This window comes from Crassostrea angulata, chromosome 2, assembly GCF_025612915.1.
Source record: "Crassostrea angulata isolate pt1a10 chromosome 2, ASM2561291v2, whole genome shotgun sequence".
In the NCBI taxonomy this organism is placed as follows: Eukaryota; Metazoa; Mollusca; class Bivalvia; order Ostreida; family Ostreidae; genus Magallana; species Magallana angulata.
The window spans coordinates 16,998,406-17,021,715 of NC_069112.1; the positions used below are offsets into that span (position 1 = coordinate 16,998,406).

Below are 23,310 nucleotides of genomic sequence, written 5' to 3' on the forward strand. Positions count from 1 at the left end.
TTCAGATCTAAATAAGTACATGCAAATATTTCATAGTTCGCACTTACGTACCGGTAATTACGGCGAGTTTTCAAACCCTCGTTTCAGTTCTACAGTTCAGTGTGTTTGGTGATCCGTAGAGTGTTAATGTCTCGAATGCTACTCGTGTGAAAGTCTCTAATAACGTCAAGCTTGAATTATGAAAAGAAAATTGACTGATAAAAATGTTGGATTTTTTCCATTTATCACTAGCTCCGATGAAAGAAATTCAAAGTCATACTTTTTTTAAAACTTTTCCCTTAAAACCAAATCATTTTAACTTCTTTTGCGTGTGTGTTAAAAAATGCATGTTATTTTGTGAGGTTTTAAAATGTGAAGTAGCAAAACAAATTAAAATGATGCCTTAAAGGCGCTCAGGCAGCAATTTGAAGATCATTAATAGCCTCTAGTGCAATACATGTAGATTCTGTATAAATAAAAATCCATTTTCCTCTGAAAATTCTAATGTTTATGATAAAGTATCAAAATGATTTTATAGTCATATCAAAGGTTGAGCGGTGCAGTTCTCAAACATATCCTAAACAATTGTTTTTATATATGGGATATAAACACACATGAACGTCAAACTCTGAACCCCTGGTGAGGCAAAAGAATCAACAAGGGGCCAAAGTCAAAACAATTTTAAAGAATGTTTTTTTTAAGAATATGTCAAAAATTGCATATATTGATTAAGTAGAACACTATGTTATAACGTTTCGGTTTTGTAGATACATGTATGATGAAAATGTTTTCCTTTGTAAAATTGGATTCCCAATGTGGCCCCACCCTACTCCTCAACATTTTGATTTCAGTAACAAATTTGAATCTACATTATTTCAGGTTGCTTTCACTATAGTTACAGTTATTCTAGGCAAATGGTTTTTAAAAAGAGGATTTATAAGATTTTTTTTCTGTATATCTTCCTATGTAACCCCCCCCCCCCCCCCCATCCATGACCAAATCCTACCCCGGAAATCATGATATAAACAAACTTGAATTTACCCTTAGTTCCTGAGGATGCTTCCACACAAGTTTCAGCTTTCCTGGCTGATTAGTTTCTGAGAAGAAGATTTTTATAGATTAACTCTGTATATTCCTATGTAAAAATTCGACCCCCAACCATAGTGGCCCTACTCTACCTCCGGGGGTCATGATTTTCACTACTTTGAATCTACACTACCTGAGGATGCTTCCACATCAGTTTCAGTTTTTGTAAGTTTTTGTAGATACATGTATCATGAAAATGTTTTCCTTTGTAAAATTGGATTCCCAATGTGGCCCCACCCTACTACTCAACATTTTGATTTCAGTAACAAATTTGAATCTACAATTTTTCTAGGCAAATGGTTTTTAAAAAGAGGATTTATAAGATTTTTTTCTGTATATCTTCCTATGTACTCTCCCTCCCCCTTGTGACCCAATCCTACCCCGGGAATCATGATTTAAACAAACTTGAATTTACCCTTAGTACCTGAGGATGCTTCCACACAAGTTTCAGCTTTCCTGGCTGATTAGTTTCTGTAAAGAAGATTTTTATAGATTAACTCAATTAATATTTCTAATGTGTAAAAATTCGACCCCAACCCATAGTGGCCCCACTCTACCTTCGGGGTCATGATTTTCACTACTTTGAATCTACACTACCTGAGGATGCTTCCACATCAGTTTCAGTTTTTCTAAGTGTTTACCTGATTTTTGTATGAGTTGCGGGATTTGATGACATAAGTATTATGAGAGAGAGAGAGAGAGAGAGAGAGAGAGAGAGAGAGAGAGAGAGAGAGAGAGAGAGAGAAAAATTCACTTATCATATTATCGGACTTTTAATAGTTCTTTAAACACGTTACCTGCAGGCAATCAAAACATGCAAAGAGTATTTCTTTCGGGGACCCTAGCGGGTAAGGAACGGTAACTCTGTTAGGTATTCCTCTGTTACATTTCAGTGTTACAGTCGATGTTTTTACCTATGTGTCGATTTCAGTTTGAGAACTAATCTATATTTTATCAGATTTTTTAAGCATTATAGCTGCTAATTATTATGTACATATATTAAAATAATGTACATGTATGAAATTGTGTTTAATTTTGAACAAGCCGCTACCTTGCGGCTACCGTGTATTGTAGAAGTGCCAGCGAAACTGCTGTGTATATAACCTTATTGTTCTTGCTTTGTTTCTTTTTCCCTATTATTAAGGTCTTCCGTCTTCAGTGGAATACCTTACTGTTTTTCTACTGTTTCTCATTCTTCTATATTATTAAGGTCTTCCGTTTCCAACTGAAGACCTTATTGTCTTCGTTCGGTTTCTTTTTCCCTATTTTTTTTTCCAACCAATTTTGTGTACGCGATTTCTCTAAAACTACTCGACCGATTAAAATGAAACTTTCAGATCTGATAGATAATGATCTGAACCTTATCGGCTTGTCCAGGAGTAAAATGGCCAGACGTTCAAAACTTTGATAATTAATATCGGAAAAAGGAGAAATATTTTGAAAAGTAATGTAGAACAAAAGTTGCTCAGAATAATGTTCTTAACAATATGATACCTTAAATTGTGTTGGTGGCCCCGGTAAAGAGTTGAAGGGTCGGCCCATAAACCACAGTTGCTCAGATATCTCGAGAATAGTTAACAGTTCGTGAACACTTGTTGAACAAAATATGTTTATATTAGCGAGACCTTTTATTTGATATCATGAAAAAGGGGCTGACCCCTCAAATTAGGGGCAAGAAGGGCTACTAAGTCTTTTAATAATAACTCGTTTTTGAGTGAAAATTTGATATTAATGTTTAAACAAAAACAAAACACTTTTTATGCTTAATCTAATGCTGAAATCCGTTTTAAAATCGGACGATGCACTACAGAGATACTGGGGTTTAAAAATTGATTTTTCCGGAAAATTCGATTCCGCATTCTTAGTTAAGAAAATAAGGTTATGTTCAAAGTTAAATTAACTCGTACCTAAAATAATTCGATAATTGTTAAATCGTTATTAAGGTGGCTCACTATACCGTGAAATATTTTCTCAAATCAGCAGAAAATTACTTGATTATGATAGATATCATAACAGATAAGAGGTATTTAAGTCTATTTGGCAAAAAAATGTGCAATTTTGGATGACAAATTGCATTTTCAAAATTTTAATTTAGTTAACATGAACAAAAGCTCATGTTAAGATCGAAGCTTGAATTTTTTAGTAATTGCAGATGAATATTTGTAGATGTTCCTCCACGCTTCCAAATGGGAAAAATGCAAACGGCCTTAGGCTCATGCACCTGAACCTGAAAATTAGCACCAAATTTTTTCACGAAATTTTTGCATATTTTCTGTAATATCTTTTAATGTAAAAAAAAATTGTTTAGACATGTAATGCAAAAGTTTAAACGGGTTTTAATTTGATATCAGCCAAAAGGAGCTGGTCCCTCCAATTAGGGACCAAGAGGGCTCTAAAGTCCTTTTATAATAACTCTTTACTGAACAATAATTTGTTTTCAATTATAGAAGCAAAAATGTTTATTGTACAGATGTCTGTCTACATAATACCATACGTAAATCATATGTTACGTAAGTAGGGGTTTTAATGGGCCAAAAGTCCAAAACTTTGATCATTAATATCTAGAAAAGGAGAAATATTTTGAAAACTCTGTTGAACAAAAGTTGCTCAGAATAATGTTCTCAACAATATTCTACTTTAAAAATATTTGTTGGTGGTTCCAGTAAGGAGTTGAAGGGTCGGCCCATAAAACACGGTTGTTCGGATATCACTAGAACAGCTAACAATTCGTGAACACTTGTTGAACAAAATATGTTTATATTTGTGGGACCTTTCATTTGATATCAAGAAAAAGGGACTGCCCCTCAAATTAGGGGCATCGAGGGCTACAAAGTATTTTTATAATAACTTATTTTAGAGTGATAATTTGTTAATTATCATCATAAAAAATAAGAGCTTATAAAGCTTAATTCGAAACTGAAATCCGTTTTAAAATCGGACAATGCATTACAGAGATATAGGGGTTTAAAAATTGATTCTTCCGGAAATGTTGATTCCGCAGTCTTGGTTTAGAAAATAGTTTACTTTCAAAATGAAATTAACTCGTACCTAAATAATTCGAAAATATTTAAGTCGTACTTGAACGCATTTGGATTTGGATTTGCAAAGTCCCTCCTGAAATTGATAAGGTTTCTATTAATTCGTACTTAGATTCATTCGGATTTTGTTAACTCGTACCAAGAATAATTCCATTTTTTTTTCTTTTTGTTTGAGTTTATTTTGTTATTAATTTAAGAATACTGCTTCTTTGGGGATCTTCTAGCTTGACTCTCGACATTAACGGAAGACCCACTCGTTGCTTAGCAACGAACTTTGCCTTTGTTTTTATCTTTTTTTTCTTCCTAGACGCGAATTTTGAGGCTTCATATCGTGCTCATCTCTGAACAGTTTTTGCTAAAATTTCAGGGCTTATAGACTTTACAAAACATTATCTTAATCAATTCATAAATTTTAGAAATCCTCTTCCGTTAACGAGTTATTCCCTTTTTTTAAAAAAATTTAGGGCCTTTGGTTTCCAGACAAAGGCTCCTAGACTATGATAGCAGGGAATGGGAATCCAACGAATTTGAATAACAGAGACATTGTAGTTGTACATATCGGTTTTTGTTTTTGGATTACGTTTTAATTTAGGAAAAGGTAGAGGGTCAAATAACAGGATTCCAAAAAGTGCGAAAATTTAGACATATTTTCTTTTGTATCTTTTAAATGAAAAATATTTTGCTAAAACATATTGAATAAAAGATGTGCAAAATATCAAGGGCTTTCATTTGTTGACACCAATAAAAAAGGGTTGGCCCCTCAAATTAAGGGCCAAAAAACCCCTTAAAGTCATTGCTTAATAACTCCAAAACGATTAGGATTTCAATATGGCTGGAAAAGTTGTTTGTTGGGATCTCATAAAGGTCGTTACAATGTTATTTTGTTAGTGATTTGTGTAGTATGAGTGTAAAAAGCTTTACATAGTAACATGTACCTGTTTTCATTTGGCAAGTTAACGAAATTCTTTGTAAGAAAACAACTGACATAAAGTTACCACAGGAGGCATTAATTCATAAGAAATTTTTTTTTTTAGAACACATGCTTTTTTTTTGAGGAGTTTAAGTCATTGTTGTTAAGTTTTTATAGTCACAATCCTTCAAAACGGGAATCGAAAAAAAAAATTCTTTTTCTTTTCTAGAAAAACAAAATACGGATTTAAAAAAAATATGCATTACATTTTAGTTATTAGCTGCATGCATTTAAAATCTACCTTGAATCAGAGCTGTGTATGTACCATTACGTAAGCTATCACTCGCCCGCGGCCGAGAAAACCGGTCACCAGGGTCGCGGCTGGACTACCTACATGTATATAGCGGTCAGCGGTTATCTAAAAAATACACGAGAGTTGCGTCTCTCATATAAGAGTTTTTAAACCGCGAACTCAAGAATTGTTTAGTTTTAATTACACATAAAAGTTAATGGAATAAACGATTGGGTGTCAATTAAGAAACCGTTCAGATAATGAATAAAAGCAATGTCATTCTCAATCTAAAGCAATATCAGACATAGATCATTTGTAGGTCTTAAGTTAAAAATACTTCTATTTGATAGATTTAGTCATCACACTGCAAACTTTTCAAATCTTCCCGGGTTCTGAGATGTGCGTGTGTGTGCGTTAAACCTTTACGCATTCTATCCTTCGCCCACGGCCGAGGAGATGATCAGCCACGGCTGCACTACCTTGGGTTAAGCGGTTATCAAATACGCAAGATTCGCACACGCACACATACATGTATATGAACATGTTTGAGTTTATATAGCCGTAAATTTATGAACTGTTTTAATTTTATGTTATAAAAGTTTGTCCATCTTGTATTCCTTTTATGAAACATTTGAGTGCAAATTTAAAAGTCGTTCTGAAAATTAATAAAAGCGATATTACTCCAAATCGGACACATCGTCAGACATAGGTGCATGTTTGAAATTGTGTACGGATACAACGTAATATATTTTATGTTTTCAACTATTATATTGGTTTAAGATAAAAAGGTAAATTTATTTTACTTGTACAATTGATTCAGCATTGATTTATAAGATAGCGTACAAAGTAGTTTAAAAATCAAATCAATTATAATCAAAGTCCATGTTACATGTTTGCGGTAGCTGTTGGCACGATAAAAGAGTGAGTTTTTAAACAAGTTTAGACTAGATTCTATCGGTCAAATATAAATAACTTCTGTAGTTTTTCTACATGGTCGTTCGTTTCATTATGGAAACGAACTCTTTGCTGCGTTGCCCCCCCCCCCCCCCAATCCTCCCGCCCCGCTGCCAAGTGCTCGGGCTGGACTTTTTTTTGGATTTGGTAAATTGGCGAAAAGATATCTAGATCTGTACATGTCGAAAATCATTTTTGGTGACTACTTCTTATGTGTAACATTTTCTACTGAACGTGTTTAACTTTCCCATCCGTTTGTTTATTCGGTCAGTCTGTGTTAATTCATTCGCCACGTGCGACTGAAAATCTTTTGCCGCTTCAGTGCACACAGCTCAGAACATATATAGCCCCAGGTCATCAATTTTTATGTAGTTGAGTAACAGTTGAAGGGTGCTTTCACTACAGTGGTCAATTGATAAACAATGAGACTATTGTTCGAAGTCAATCATCTTCACATTAAAAGTGTGAGATCGTAATCTGAGAATGTGGCTATTAAATTAGCTGTTGAACACGCTAAACTTCTATAGTTATGAACAAAATAATTTTTAATACATTACTAGAATTTGACCCGTGCGTGCACGATTTGACATTGTATATGATATCGGACATGAGCTATGTTACCCACTAAAAAATTCATGAAATTCTGCATGTGTAAAATCCGGATGTTTTTGGAGTTACCACCCTTTATTTTAGAGTCTCACAAAATTAATTTTTAAAATTTTTCTACATACTTTTTTCATGTATTCGAAAGATAATTCACTATATTATGCAACTGAGAATTTAAAAATTTGATTTTCATGTATACCGCATAAAAATAGCAGGAAAATCCCTACCCATCATGCTTTTCCCCAGAGAAAAACCCCCAGAATTTTATACGAAACTGTGTTTAGCTACCTTTTATATTTGAATGAATCGTTTTAAGGTCAGACGACATGTTCCTCGAGAATCTTGTTTGTATCTCCTCGTAATGAAGAGTTCCAATAAAAAATATTAATTTTATAATTACTTTAAAAAAGATCAAAATTTACTTGGATTTGGTTATTTGTCCAGATGGCCGATTGGTTAGAACTGTGGCCGCTCACTGCCAGAAGCGTATAGGTTCTAGAGGTCGTGAGTTCAAAGCCTCGCCCCGGCGGAGATATAGTTATAATATTGTGAGTTTCGCTTTGCTGTAGGTGTATTTATTTTTATATCACCAATTGTGATTTTCACCAAGTGTATTTTCAAGAAGATTATATAGGAAATTGCATACTCTAGTATTTTGCAGAAATGCCTGGTAAGGTACCCTAATTTTTTGCAAGAAAGCTTGTCAAAGTAGTAGTAAACCATTAACAAATTCCTGGAAAAAGTTATCTAAAATTGAGGAACGTGTCGTCTGACCTTAAGCTCATATTTAACTTAAATTTAGTCCGAATTTCCTCTATCAATTTTCAAATTGTACCTATGTTTGATCAAGTTTTATGAAAATCTGACTTTTAGGAGCTCCAAACCATTGATTGCCTAAAACTGTTTTTTTATAATCTGTATTATATTGTCATTAACATTATATAAGGTCAATGATCAAAATTTCGAGATATTTTATCTTGAATCGATTTTATGTATTTTAAAGATTTTTCCAATCGCGTGCCACCCAGTGATATAAATTTATAGACGCGTTAATATAACCATAAAATATTTAAAATGATATTAAAAAACACATAAAAACTTAACTTTTGCAATTACACTGCAAATAAGAAAATGAAAAGTTTCCGAATTTCCTCTGTTTCAATTTTAATCTGCCTTTGTCGGAGCATATCTTCCTCAAATAAACAAATCATGGATATCAATATCGATATTTGTTAATAACGTTGTTATTTTGTGTTTTTAAAACAACTTTGGACTTCAGATATTGAACTGTGTAAAAATTATTTTGAAATCTCAAACCCTGAGTAAACGTAATCCTTAAACTGAAGGCGTGCGTCCTTAAGAAATAACATTTTTCTTATATTTTATAGGCCCTGTATTCAAACACACATATGTTTTTAAATATTATTTGTTATAACAAATTGATTAATTTGTTATCACAGAATACACTCCTTTTTTAACGAATTTATAACATTGAAATCAAGACACCGTTCAGCTTGTTAAATATACGTTTAAACAAATTTTCTACAACCGAAAATACGAATTAAACCTTTAAAACGACGAATTCAAGAATAAGTTATTTCAAATTTAATTTATTAAAACAGATTTCAAAATTTGTAAAACATGAATTCAGCAAGTTTAATATAGCAAATTTAAATCGTAATTTTGTTGTGATTATGTATATTTGTGACGTAAATAAAAATATCCGGTTTTAATTGTTTGAATTTATTAAAGTCCAAAATCACATTAAACAAACATCATCTTAAAAGAACCTAAAAATGAGAATGTATATTAATATCTATCCCGCTTGTCTCATCATAAACAGATGCTTAAACTGATCAAACTGATTTAAATTTCAAATATAAAATACCACTCAGTTTACAGAAGAAAATTAATTCGATATGAATAAAATATATAACAAAGTTGACTTTATCAATAAAATATGCGTATGTATATAACAAAATTGAATTTCTAAAATCTGCCATACTAAATAATATGCGTTTTATTTTTAAGAAATCTAGGATCCTATCGGTTCTTAAAATAGTAAAAAGGTGTTTGTGTGTGCGTCTAAGTTAAGGAATTTACATTTACACAAGTGCATAAACACATTGAATTTAAACCCAAAGCAATACAAAAGACCCGTACTGTATTTTAAAGATTCAATCAACCACTCGCTCAATCGGTGAAAAAAAACCCCATAAAGGTTTCCCACTCTACAATGTTGTTCTATCAAGATTTTCTTGAGAAGTGTATCATTAAAATTGGTAGACAAAACATATCTAAATATAACAAAGAAAAAGGGGAATCAGTTTACATTCCTCTGAGTTATGGCCCAATTAGTTTGACTTTTTTGCTCCTAAATGCCTGATCATGCTTTGGTGCCAGTCTTTTTAGTCCTCTACCGGTTTTCACCGGAGGGGACTATAGCTTTCCTCTGCGTCCGTCAGTCCGTCTGTCTGTCCGTATGTCTGTCCGTCCGTCTGTCTGTCCCACTTCAGTTTTCCACACTTTTTTCTTTATGCGTTTAAGGAATAATATGAAGTTTGCTGAACAGCTTCACAATGTCAAACTACAGATCAAGTTTACAATTTTGTAGCGTCTGGTTGACATATTTTCGAGAAAATTAATTTTTTATATTCCAATTTTTTAATGTTCGGGTTCAATATTCTGCATAACAGTGCATTGTTTTCACAATTTCCACACACCGGTAGGGGACGTGTATTGCTTATGCAATACTCTCAGAATGCTTGTTCATCTAGCAAACTTACTTCATCAAATATTGTTTCTCATTATGCACAATTATGGAATGCCATAGCTGCCTTGTGTTGCTATGTCATGCGAAGATGGTGCTTTATTATATAAAGGTGGTGCTTTATTATATGAAGATACTGCTTTTTTATATGAAGATCTTCATATAATATAGCATCACCTTCATATAATAAAGCACCATCTTCATATAATAAAGCACCATCTTCACGTGAAATAACCACAGCATAATATAATAAAGCACTATCTTCACATGAAATAGCCACATAAGGCAGCTATGGCGTTCCATACACAATGGTCAGACTGAAAAGAGCGATGAAGAAAAAAATTGTATATAATTTTGGTTACCTATATGCATTTAAAATAGACAATCTTTAGAATAGTTCCAATTTGGTTTGAAAAAAAAAATTGATGAACATCAAGAATTTTTTAAAGATTTATCCTTTATTCCTATATATGTTTTATGTATTATTTTGAAATAATAAAGCATGATATCACTGATCTCAAATCTAAGATATATGGCATCAAACATAAAATTCTTGCAAAATTTGTCTTAAAAAATTGTTAACATGTTTTAATATATTTATATGATTTGATGCTAAATGTCTATCACACTTTCAAGATTTAATTTTGTACATGTCACACAGAACATACAGATTCCGTTACAAACCTGACAAATCTTGAAAAAAATGTGCAGAATGAATAAAGTATAATAAAACAGAAATTGTAAAAATTATCAAAATCTCTTGTTTCTGTCATTTTCGTCCAAGAAAAAGAAAGGCATATGGAAAATTCATAAATTTGTGGGTTTTTTTTTATTTTTACCTAAAAAGAACTTTCCAAAAGAAAAAAATAGCTTCCTAAAAACCTGTTTGTTTATTCAATTCAAATGGGATTTCTTTATGAATAAGTGTAATTATTAAATGATAATATTTCAATGATGATAAAATAAATAAAATCATTTTAATATTCATTTTAAATATAATGATCATTTGAGTAATTAAACCAACAGGCGAGGAGTGAGATACTTAAATATAAATGCTTGCATTCACAAAACTCTTCTGAAATTGCCAAGTTTCTTTACAAAATTCAACTTCAATGAGAGAAGCATAACATAATAATAAAACAGAGAGAGAGAGAGAAAGAGAGAGAGAGAGAGAGATTTCTTTGACATATTTATTGCTTCTATTGTATTAAGATATATCTTTCTTATACCATGTATATCATAAAAAAGCAAACGTTATCCATACATGTCAAAGACCAACGTTGTTGTTGATATCGACGATATCGACTACAAAATGTCGATATCGACATCGATATCGAAAAATGCTAAACCAATTATGGTGTCGATATCGACGATATCGTACACAACTTGACGATATCGACATTGACATACACTGATGAAGATGCTAAATCAATTTTATTATCGATATCGTTTTCAAGCTAATTATCTACGTATAAAACCTGGTTTAATGCGGAAGTTTGAAATATCAATGGATACTAATATCATTTTTAGGTCAACTCAGGTGACCAAAATCTTCTTTTCTACTCCCAGACATGTTAGGAAAAAACTGGTTGCATGGTTATAATGTCTATGAAGCCCTCTAACAAAATCATGGCCCCTGTGTCAGGGGTACTGGCGCTAGGGTGGGGTCAATATGGACATACATCAGAAATACTGTGGAATCATTAGAATTCGTGGTGGCTCAATTTTCGTGGATTTCGTGGGTACCTCTCATCCATGAATAAGCATCCTCCACGAATAATATATTAGGGTTATAAAGTCATATTTCGTTTTGTAGGTATAAGAAAATACACGAAATTACGTCCCCACGAACCTATAAAATTTCAGCAATCCACGAAAATTGGCCCCCACGAAAATTAATGATCCCAAAGTATAATAAATCTTAAAAAATCTTCTCTTCTCCAATATATATATATATATATATATATATATATATATATATATACATAAAATCAAAAAAGAAAAAGAAAATGAACAGTTCCAAAGTTTCTAGCGCTTTCTGGATTTACATCCTTCTTCAGGTGAATGTACATAAGTTATGTATGATAACTTATGTACATTCACCTGAAGAAGGATGTAAATCCAGAAAGCGCTAGTGAATAGAAACTTTGGAACTGTTCATTTTCTTTTTCTTTTTTGATTATTTATACTGTGTGATATTACCTTTCACTCATGTTGGATTATATATATATGTTAAAAACTAAATGCATGATTATGATGTCCATGAAGCCCTCTAACAAAAGTGTGAAATTCATGACCCATGTGTAAGGGTTTCAGGCTCTAGGGTGGGGCCAGATAGTAAAAATATATTAAATCTTAGAAAATCTTCTTCTATACTCCCATATATATTTGTTAAAAACTAAATCCCTGGTTATAATGTCCATGAAGCCCTTTACCAAAATTGTAAAATTAATGACCGATGTGTCAGGGGCTCAGGCTACAGGGTGGGGTCAAAATGGCCATATAGTTAATTTTTAAGAAAAAAATCTTCTTTACTCCCACAAATGTGGGCAAATATCTGAATACATGGTTATGAAGTCCACTAACTCCCTAAATTGTAAAAATTCATGGCCCCTGGGTCAGGAATTAAGGACATGGAGGATATGGCAATATAGTGTTAAGGTATATAATGTTTAAAAATCTTTTTCTCTATTCTCACACATCTGTATGAAAAACTGACTTCATAATTATGTTTACCAGGAAGTCCTCTACTGGTATGGGTTTTGACCCTAGGGCAGGGCCAAAATGAATGTGTAGGTGTTAATACATATAATATTTAAAAATTATCGTCTTTACTCCCACACACCTGAAAGGAAAACTATATTCATGATTTTGTAGACCAGATCTTTAAGTTTTTCGCCAAAATTATAGGTTTCATAGTTCTTTTTGAAATATTTAGGACAGGGAGCTCGAGGTGGTCGTCATTACAAATTTATAATTGTTCTACTCCAGAATAAAACCTAATTAAATGCATATATAAGACTCCTTGACAAGTTTGTATATGGGTTATATGCTACTCAGGTGACCGTTAAGGTCTCTGTTTACTTTGCTGGTCGGTTCAGAACCAACTTATCGTTTTATCTGATTCAGACAGTTTTTTTCTCACTATATATACTTCACTCTCTTTTACGTTAAAACAATACGAGATAGATATGATTTGGCAAACCAATTCACACAATAACCATCATATTATTAATTATGTTTCCTCATTGTTTCAAAACCTAAAACTTTCTTTAATGCATGACAAATTGTTCAAAATCGTATTGTATTGAAAGATGTTAGTTAATAAATAAACATGGGATATTGTATACAATAACCCCGCTTTTAGATGAAATGGCAGAGATGGTGACTTACCAATTTCTCCTAGAAACAATAACATTCCATTCCTTCTTAATATTTGTGTGAAGATATGAATACCAACTGTTTTAGTCAAGTTATTGCTTTTTCTGCAAATAGCATTATTCATCCTACAATGTCCGGAGTGTAGGAGTGGTCAAAGATTTATTTCATACCCAAATGATATTGTGTCTGTATATACGTTATTGAAATTGTGCATAGGTTGACCATAATCAACGATTTCAGCGTTTGAATCTAAATAAGAACCCTCTGATTCTCTTGCGCGTTAGGTTTACGCCTCAACAGTCTAGTAAAAACTGTACAAAAGCAATATAAAAAACATATTTCGTGAAAAAGAAATTTTAGATAACTTACTTAGTGTTTTATTCTGCCCGTTCTGTTGAGACGCCATTTTGTTCGATCAATCAACAGCGCATAATGTGTTTGGTCACATGTTAAAATGTTTATGCAAATTCTACAACATACTTCGAATCTGATTAGCTGTTGTGTAAACCATGTCATCCGTTATTGTTGCAACAACAGGGGCGGATCCATGCCATACATTAAATGATATGACGATATTTCCCTTTGAATTTTAATACGGAAGCAGCTGTTGATTCCTTGATTACATTTATAGTCACACGATGTCCGAATAATACAAACTTATTAAGTTGCGTTAGAAAAGTAAACTTATTGTGCCTCAGACATCCTCCTTAGTAAGCGACCCCCCCCCCCCACGTCGGAAAATATGCTTCAACATGTGTAAATACATATGTATATATGTTTTTAACTTTTTTGTTGTTTGGTCTTAATGTTTGTGGAATACCGTCGCGTGTTGCAAATATAATCAATCGTTGATATATCACCACAAATCCTGATTTAAATTGTTTGCTCATTACACTCATGCATTTTAAAAAACATTAAAAGTTCAAATCAGTCTGCTTGCTCTTATTCATAAAGTGTAATACAATACCTTTAAATAAGACGGTTAAAACTAGTCCGAGAATCTTGTGTTCAGTCTTGTGTAAATCAAAAGAAAACTGTCCTATTTAGAGTCTATATTGTAAATAGGTGGTCTTAAGTGACAATGTATGCAAATTGTGTATTAGAAGAGCTTGCAACTCGATTACATTCCACATGTAGCAATCCAACTTATACTCATAGCTCTCATTCTCAGGAAGAAATTCCAAAAAAAATCATTTGTCAGTTTTAAATATTTTGAATATTCCATTGTAACACAATTAACGTCATTTGATAATTGTATTACTCTTGAACTAACATTCTCTGAACAGAAGCATGATATATTCTCCCAGTCTTACTTACTCGTGCATAAGAAACGTGATATGTTCCATTGGACATATTTACTCGTACCTTTATTATATAACCAGTGAAGCCTAGTTTTTAAAACTTTCTTTAATGCATGACAAATTGTTAAACATCGTATTGAAAGAAGTTAGTTAATAAATAAACATGCGATAGTTTATACAATAACCCCGCTTTTAGATGAAATGGCAGAGATGGTGACTTACCAATTTCTCCTAGAAACAATAACACTTCCATTCCTTCTTAATATTTGTGTGAAGATATGAATACCAACCGTTTTAGTCAAGTTATTGCTTTTTCTGCAAATAGCATTATTCATCCTACAATGTCCGGAGTGTAGGAGTGGTCAAAGATTTATTTCATACCCAAATGATATTGTGTCTGTATATACGTTATTGAAATTGTGCATAGGTTGACCATAATCAACGATTTCAGCGTTTGAATCTAAATAAGAACCCTCTGATTCTCTTGCGTGTTAGGTTTACGCCTCAACAGTCTAGTAAAAACTGTACAAAAGCAATATAAAAAACATATTTCGTGAAAAAGAAATTTTAGATAACTTACTTAGTGTTTTATTCTGCCCGTTCTGTTGAGACGCCATTTTGTTCGATCAATCAACAGCGCATAATGTGTTTGGTCACATGTTAAAATGTTTATGCAAATTCTACAACATACTTCGAATCTGATTAGCTGTTGTGTAAACCATGTCATCCGTTATTGTTGCAACAACAGGGGCGGATCCATGCCATACATTAAATGATATGACGATATTTCCCTTTGAATTTTAATACGGAAGCAGCTGTTGATTCCTTGATTACATTTATAGTCACACGATGTCCGAATAATACAAACTTATTAAGTTGCGTTAGAAAAGTAAACTTATTGTGCCTCAGACATCCTCCTTAGTAAGCGACCCCCCCCCCCCCCCACGTCGGAAAATATGCTTCAACATGTGTAAATACATACGTATATATGTTTTTAACTTTTTTGTTGTTTGGTCTTAATGTTTGTGGAATACCGTCGCGTATTGCAAATATAATCAATCGTTGATATATCACCACAAATCCTGATTTAAATTGTTTGCTCATTACACTCATGCATTTTAAAAAACATTAAAAGTTCAAATCAGTCTGCTTGCTCTTATTCATAAAGTGTAATACAATACCTTTAAATAAGACGGTTAAAACTAGTCCGAGAATCTTGTGTTCAGTCTTGTGTAAATCAAAAGAAAACTGTCCTATTTAGAGTCTATATTGTAAATAGGTGGTCTTAAGTGACAATGTATGCAAATTGTGTATTAGAAGAGCTTGCAACTCGATTACATTCCACATGTAGCAATCCAACTTATACTCATAGCTCTCATTCTCAGGAAGAAATTCCAAAAACAATCATTTGTCAGTTTTAAATATTTTGAATATTCCATTGTAACACAATTAACGTCATTTGATAATTGTATTACTCTTGAACTAACATTCTCTGAACAGAAGCATGATATATTCTCCCAGTCTTACTTACTCGTGCATAAGAAACGTGATATGTTCCATTGGACATATTTACTCGTACCTTTATTATATAACCAGTGAAGCCTAGTTTTTAAAACTTTCTTTAATGCATGACAAATTGTTAAACATCGTATTGAAAGAAGTTAGTTAATAAATAAACATGCGATAGTTTATACAATAACCCCGCTTTTAGATGAAATGGCAGAGATGGTGACTTACTAATTCTCCTAGAAACAATAACACTTCCATTCCTTCTTAATATTTGTGTGAAGATATGAATACCAACCGTTTTAGTCAAGTTATTGCTTTTTCTGCAAATAGCATTATTCATCCTACAATGTCCGGAGTGTAGGAGTGGTCAAAGATTTATTTCATACCCAAATGATATTGTGTCTGTATATACGTTATTGAAATTGTGCATAGGTTGACCATAATCAACGATTTCAGCGTTTGAATCTAAATAAGAACCATCTGATTCTCTTGCGCGTTAGGTTTACGCCTCAACAGTCAAGTAAAAACTGTACAAAAGCAATATAAAAAACATAGTTTAGTGAAAAAGAAATTTTAGATAACTTACTTAGTGTTTTATTCTGCCCGTTCTGTTGAGACGCCATTTTGTTCGATCAATCAACAGCGCATAATGTGTTTAGTCACATGTTAAATTTTTTATGCAAATTCTACAAGAAACTTCTAATCTGATTGGCTGTTGTGTAAACCATGTCATCCGTTATTGTTGCAACAACAGGGGCGGATCCATGCCATACATTAAATGATATGACGATATTTCCCTTTGAATTTTAATACGGAAGCAGCTGTTGATTCCTTGATTACATTTATAGTCACACGATGTCCGAATAATACAAACTTATTAAGTTGCGTTAGAAAAGTAAACTTATTGTGCCTCAGACATCCTCCTTAGTAAGCGACCCCCCCCCACGTCGGAAAATATGCTTAAACATGTGTAAATACATATGTATATATGTTTTTAACTTTTTTGTTGTTTGGTCTTAATGTTTGTGGAATACCATCGCGTATTGCAAATATAATCAATCGTTGATAGATCACCACAAATTCTGATTTAAATTGCTTCCGCATTACACTCATGCATTTTTAAAAACATTTAAAGTTCAAATCAGTCTGCTTGCTCTTATTCATAAAGTGTAATACAATACCTTTAAATGAGACGGTTAAAACCATTCCGAAAATCTTGTGTTCAGTCTTGTGTAAATCAAAAGAAAACTGTCCTACTTAGAGCCTATATTGTAAATAGATGGTCTGAAGCTTGCAACTCGATTACATTCCACATGTAGCAATCCAACTTATACTCATAGCTCTCATTCTCAGGAAGAAATTCTTTTAAAAAAATCATTTGTCAGTTTTAAATAATTTGAATATCCCATTATAACACAATTAACGTCATTTGATAATTGTATTACTCTTGAACTAACATTGTCTGAACAGAAGCATGATATATTCTCCCAGTCTTACTTACTCGTGCATAAGAAACGTGATATGTTCCATTGGACATATTTACTCGTACCTATATTATATAACTAGAGAAGCCTAGTATTTAGTATCACAATACAACGCCCAAATGTTTTAAAAGACTTTATAATTAGAACCCACAAGCTCAGATTACTTATAATTACTTTATGGAGCATGGTATCCTGCATTTTGAAGACAACGCTGGAAGGTCATTAACCGGATAACTGGTGTATACTTATTCCTTATGTATCTAATGATTTGCACAAAATGCAGGTTGGAGGAAGTTCCATATATTTACTACCAACTTTAAGGGGACCAAAGTAAATGGTCATTTCCAAGGATTAGTGTCAGTGATGAAAGGACATTCCGATCTTAATATATGTCCCGGTCGAATGAAGTCAGAACTCTACTGATAGCCAAGGAGTTACCTTGTCGCTATTTCTCAACAGTATTCCTGAGACAATTTCCACCAGAGATTGGTTTCGCCTTTTTGTATTACTGGACTTGATATCATCAATAATTGTGTTATTATGTAAAAATTATAAACACTATTCTGATGTTCTGTATTGTGTTACAGAACTCATTTGGTGCCGTAACCAAGGATAAGCTAGTCAGACGAACGGGAACACTAAAGTCGCCGAGGAACAGTTCTCTACGTACTCTCTCGTAGGTACATTGTTTATGTTTTTGCCACAAAACTATCAACTTGGCCGATGAAGCTTTTATTTCTGCTGTTCAGGAGTTATCAATTTATGATAAATAATTTGAATCCAAATTTTGGAACAAGTCAAATCGCACCGTTTGACGGGGATCCAATTTAAAAAAAAAACAAAAAAACCATGGAATAAGTCTGTTGCGAAACATGAATTTTTGGAGAGGGTTAAAAGGAAAACGTAAAGCTCGTTGCATTTAAAGCAAGTTCTGGGGTGGTCGTTAGCAACTTCTTTCATATATATTTAAAAAAGGATCCTTGGGTAAGTTGGAATGCACGGAAAACTGAATTATCTTATAGATTTGCTGACTTGACTGACGCTCAACTTTTGAGACGAGTGAAACAAGTAAAAAATCGTTCACACCAACAACCAAAATTAATGTAAACTAGATCTCGTTACAAGTAACGAATAGGTCTTCCGTCCACTTTGTTTTATATGATACAATGAAATATCGATACTCTCTGCCAAATCTGAGATCCTTGTAAAACTAGTTTTTTTTGTTTATCTCGAGACTGGAAACTGACGAACGAAAGTGATTAATGGAAAAAAAGCTAGTGGTTCTTGTACATTTGCCTAGTGTTCATCAGTGTTTATTATGCTAGATGAAACATCTAAGAAAATTTGTTAGACTTGTTAAAAACATGAATTGTTTGAACTCTTCCGGTGAGCACCGGAGGTGACGGTTGACAAAATTAAACCCGTTGAACACATCTTCAATCAATTGTCTATCATTCATAAAAGTTTCATGTCTCAATCACTTCCAGTGACTAAAATCTCGGGGATATGAAATTCATACGGACGACTGGAAATGAACTTTGGAAAAAATGAAATCAATTCCTGAGGATAAAGTTATGTTCAATCAGTCCTGCAAATTTCAAGAAAATCTATCAGGCCATCTCTGAGAAATTTTGTAGACAAAAAATGGGGAACAAAATTCGTACCCAATTTTCGAGCCAAATTGAGCTCCAGAGAATGGCGCCACTGGCGTAAAACAAAAACAATAGGCTCAACTTCAGACTATGGTCTACCTATCCTGAAAATTTCATATCCATGTCTCTGATAGTTTCAGAGTTTTAGTGTGCACAAAATAAGTCGTAAAAATGAACAAAATTGCTGATAAATCGGTACCGGAAGTGACGAAATGAAAATTATCAAAAATGTGTTAAGTTCATATCAAGTCTAATCATCTGTGGAAAAATGGTGGAAATCGGTCGAATAGTATTCAATAAATTGTCTGCACAAAATTTGTGGAAAAAAATTAATAATAATAATAAGAAACAGTACGAAAACAATAAGTTCTTCCGTTGGAAACTTAATTAGCCTACCTATATTGCATACCTAAACGTCATAAAAATCCTTTAAAAAAGATATATAGCAGTTTCCAGTAAATGAATAACGAAGCCTTTTTTAATTCTTACCAAAATATTAACAGCTTCGTACAAACAAGTTGATAAAACAGGATTATCAACAGTCCTAATTGAAGTCATCTTTTTGTAAGTTCTATAGTCGAAATAATGACCTTGTCAGCAAATACAATCTTCCATTGAGTCGAATGTTAATCGACGTTTTTCATACTTATTGTCAAACCGTTCACACTTTTTTTTGGCTTTGTATCCAAGGAAAGATAACTTTAAAATTTGGCTAGGAATAGGCAGTGATTATTAAGACTGGTGATTAGCACAATGGATGGACGTGCAGACACTTAGTGTCTTTGTAACAATATCTTTGCTTATGCTGTCCAATCACCTCGGTTTTATTAATTAATTAAGCAGATTATTAATGAAATTATTAATAAAAATGTCCCATTGATCTTTCCTTATTGTTGAAAACTGGTATTGACCATATTCTGTTTTTACCTCTGCATCTCTGATTCAGTATGTTTGCTATTTATGAAATTGATTATAAGGAAGAGCAGAATGCAAATTTTTTTTCCACAATAGAAGGCTTAAAAGAACAACTATCTGTCATTTTTGGCTGGGCTAGGCAGCCTGAATGAATCAGGGTATGAAGTTTTCGCCCTGTTGTTAATGGTTAACAACAAAAAGTACAGATTTAACAAAAGTTGCATGTTTCTCAATTGTGTCAGTGTAAAATTAATGCAAACAAACCATTTGTTTCTTGATTCGCAGTCTGTTAACAATTCATGGAAAAGATAAGTCATTTAGGAGATGCATGAGTCATGAACCACATCCGCAGTGTCTATTTCAATAAGGTAATATGATGTTTCTGTTAAGGTTTAGTTGTTTATACCTCACACATGCTTATTTACCCTGCTGTCTCTTTCGTTATTGTAGAGTAAGAGTTCTCGGAGACTTTGTTCATTCTTTTCTTCCTCCCAAAATGTCGTGTGGTCTTATATTTCATTGTTTTCTTTTGTAGACTGTTGTACTGCCTCAAGCGATCGAGCTAGGTCACCTTACGATGGATTGGTCTTGCATGGTCCAAGCGCATACCGGTCTTGTTGGCAATGAGAAATGACAAAGACAAAGTGCCGTGAGGAGCGGTATGTACAGCTGAGTGACTTAGTGCAGCGAGGTGGTATTCTTCGGTGCAGCTGCACCCGACTAGAACTTTAGCATAATGGACAGGTAAGACACTTGAACTGGTCTGTTATACAAAGTCCTTGTCTCTTAGAAGTTCATTATAAGGTTATTGCAGTAATGGTGGTCTGTTGTTTCTTGCAGTTACTGTAAATTCCTTATATTACGCGAGTACTTAATTACGCGACCCCGCTGGTTTGTATCAAATCGCGATAATATAAAATTGCGAACGCTGAACTTTTCTCCTTATTTCTTTTAGTTTTCAACTCTCAGAAAATAATGGCGAGATTTCAAAATCCGCGAAGGATGCTTCTCGCGATTTTACGCGGATACTAATTCCTCGCGTTTAATTGGGAATTTACAGTACGTAGTTTTTTCTTCTTCAGACCGATCGTCATTGTACTCTGGATTAGTGTAGGCTTAACCAGACGGTTCCGATACCTTACTGATCGCAAGAAGAGGTCATAGATGAAATGGCATATCGATAGGCATCCTGGGGTGGACGCATCCACTGTTAACTGGCCGAGACTGACCGGGAACCATCACTAGCATTTTCTATGTCATCGTAATGACAACCGTTAACAGGTACTTCTCTTGAACTGAAATAGTGATAAACCTTTTGGAAATACCCTTTGCGCTTTCCATAGTCTATTTTGTATTAGGTTTTTTTGGGGCGGGGCATGTTTGAATGTGGTCTGCCTTTGGGTACCTGCTATATATAGTTACAGCACTTGGTGTACTCACATCCTTTAATCACGAATGTTTTGTTTAAATTTAGTGTGTAACTATTATTTGATAAGGGTTTTTATTTTCTTCTGAGGCTTTGTTATGATTATAAATATGGAAATGATGGAATTTACCGGTATTGGTCACAGATCATGCTTTCTTACTACTGTTTCCGTGGTGCACAATCTAACTCCATTCGTATATTATTTTACATGCAGGTAAAAGAACACGAAATATGGAGAATAACATTTCTTGATTTTTAAACAGCTTTTAGAAGAAATTTTAGATGAGCGGTTCAACAATTAATTCCCAGCAGGCATACAACGTTGTACCAACGTTGAAAGTACGTTGATTATGGTTGACGACATTGAACAACCAGAAACAACGTTACAGGACGTTGAAAAAAAGACGTTGAAAACCAAACCAATTTTCAACGGTAGTATGACGTCTTGTACTCTGAGATATATCGACTAAGACATAACATAAAAAAATTATCTGATTGTATTGTTTTGTAATAAATATATGCATTTTCCCAGATCAAGACTGAACAATAATAGGCCTTTGTACTTCCAATTCTTTAAAGTGGGTCGCGGGTTTACCCTATAAAAAATCTTACGAGAAAACATACCCTGAAAATTTAAATCGTTATTTAGGATACACAGTTCATTATATAAATTTTTTATCGAATTTGCCCACGCTATTTGTATGCAATACCGCTCTAAACTTAGTATTGTCTGTAGTGCTGTTTTGACGCTTTTCTAATGAAATATATAGGAAAATGAGCATATTTCTCTTTATATTCGAGATGGAGTTTTTTTTTAAAACTGCAAATAGCTTCTTAACAATTTAGACGAATTTATCAACGGTGTCTATGTGTAAAGAAAACGTGATTTACAAATTATTTATGTAAAAAAAATTATATGTGTTCTCGCTAGATTTTTTGCTATTTTATTTTATGTTTCTGATTATTCTACCAAAAATTGTCGCATTTCGGTATTTGACGTCATGATTACGACGTCAAAAATGTTAAACCTGTTCCACTTACTAAGTGATGCAATTATTTAAAAACTAAACCCAGGACTGCTAACGATTTGACAGATTTAAGGTTCTAAGGATGATGCAGATTCTTTTTACATAAATATTGTCCACAGAATTACAGAAAAGAGACAATATTTTACGTACAGCCATACATAGCCATGTTCGTACACATAACTCTGTAACAGTAAAAGTGACAATTTTCCTAGTGATTAGACCACCTACCATAATAAACTTGCTAAAGCATATATCTTTCTTTAAAAAATGGACTTTTTGAGAATATGACAGAGCTCGAGATTAAACATATTTTTATCAAGAATCCAAAACTATTAGGGGGGCAGCCTCTCGTGTACACTGTACCTCCGGTATACAGGAAGAACCCCCGGTCTTATGTACAGGAAGAGATCTGTTCTGTTGATATTAAAAAATTATTAACCAGAATCTCTCTCTCTCTCTCTCTCTCTCTCTCTCTCTCTCTCTCTCATGTGTTAAAAGTTATAGACTACACCGCTGGTTTTTATTTACAGTTTGAACTTTTACATAGACTGAAAAAGAACGCTCCAATTCTTGCTGATTATCTGCATAATTATAATGTGTTGCATTCAATGTGCACTTCCTTTTTTGATTCGCGGAGAATAAATATGAATGATTACTACTGTCTAGTATGAACGGCATATATATAAATGATAACTTCATTATCACCCCGAGCAATTGGTTTTAGAGCGTAATGCGGGAAACTTGAGATGTATCGTTTATGACGTCATAAACGAATGTGCACAAAACGGCCAAACAAGTTGTCTAAATTGCGTACAGAATTTGATGACGAAAGCAAACCCGCGACCCACCTTAAAACAATGCCATTTTTATAACATACATAAAGATATATAAACCAATAGACCTAGAGTAAATTTACAAATATAAAATGCATACTAAACCAGTAAATTCAGGGTGCGTTAGCCATTAGTGTATTACCTCG

The 23,310-nt window shown here is 33.3% G+C and overlaps 1 protein-coding gene and 1 long non-coding RNA gene across 4 annotated transcripts in view; one reads left to right on the plus strand and one right to left on the minus strand.

The window, feature by feature from the left end:
- Positions 1-13,544, minus strand: part of LOC128173495 (uncharacterized) — a 28,260-nt gene extending 14,716 nt beyond the window's left edge. The window contains exons 1-2 of one of the 2 annotated variants that reach the window (XM_052839193.1): positions 13,386-13,463; positions 52-170 (exon numbers count right to left, since the gene is read on the minus strand). The gene's annotated coding sequence lies outside the window, so the exon portion shown is untranslated. Of the gene's footprint in view, positions 1-51; positions 171-13,385 lie in introns of both variants that reach the window. The other variant, XM_052839192.1, reaches the window with a different exon arrangement.
- A 3,993-nt stretch (positions 13,545-17,537) lies between these two features.
- Positions 17,538-22,377, plus strand: LOC128174909 (uncharacterized). 2 transcript variants are annotated; one of them, XR_008242590.1, is made up of 5 exons: positions 17,538-17,986; positions 20,163-20,245; positions 20,413-20,621; positions 20,960-21,158; positions 21,567-22,377. It is a non-coding gene; the product is annotated as an uncharacterized LOC128174909 (long non-coding RNA). The 2 variants fall into 2 exon arrangements; XR_008242591.1 differs by lacking the exon at positions 20,163-20,245.
- The last annotated feature ends 933 nt before the right edge of the window (positions 22,378-23,310 follow it).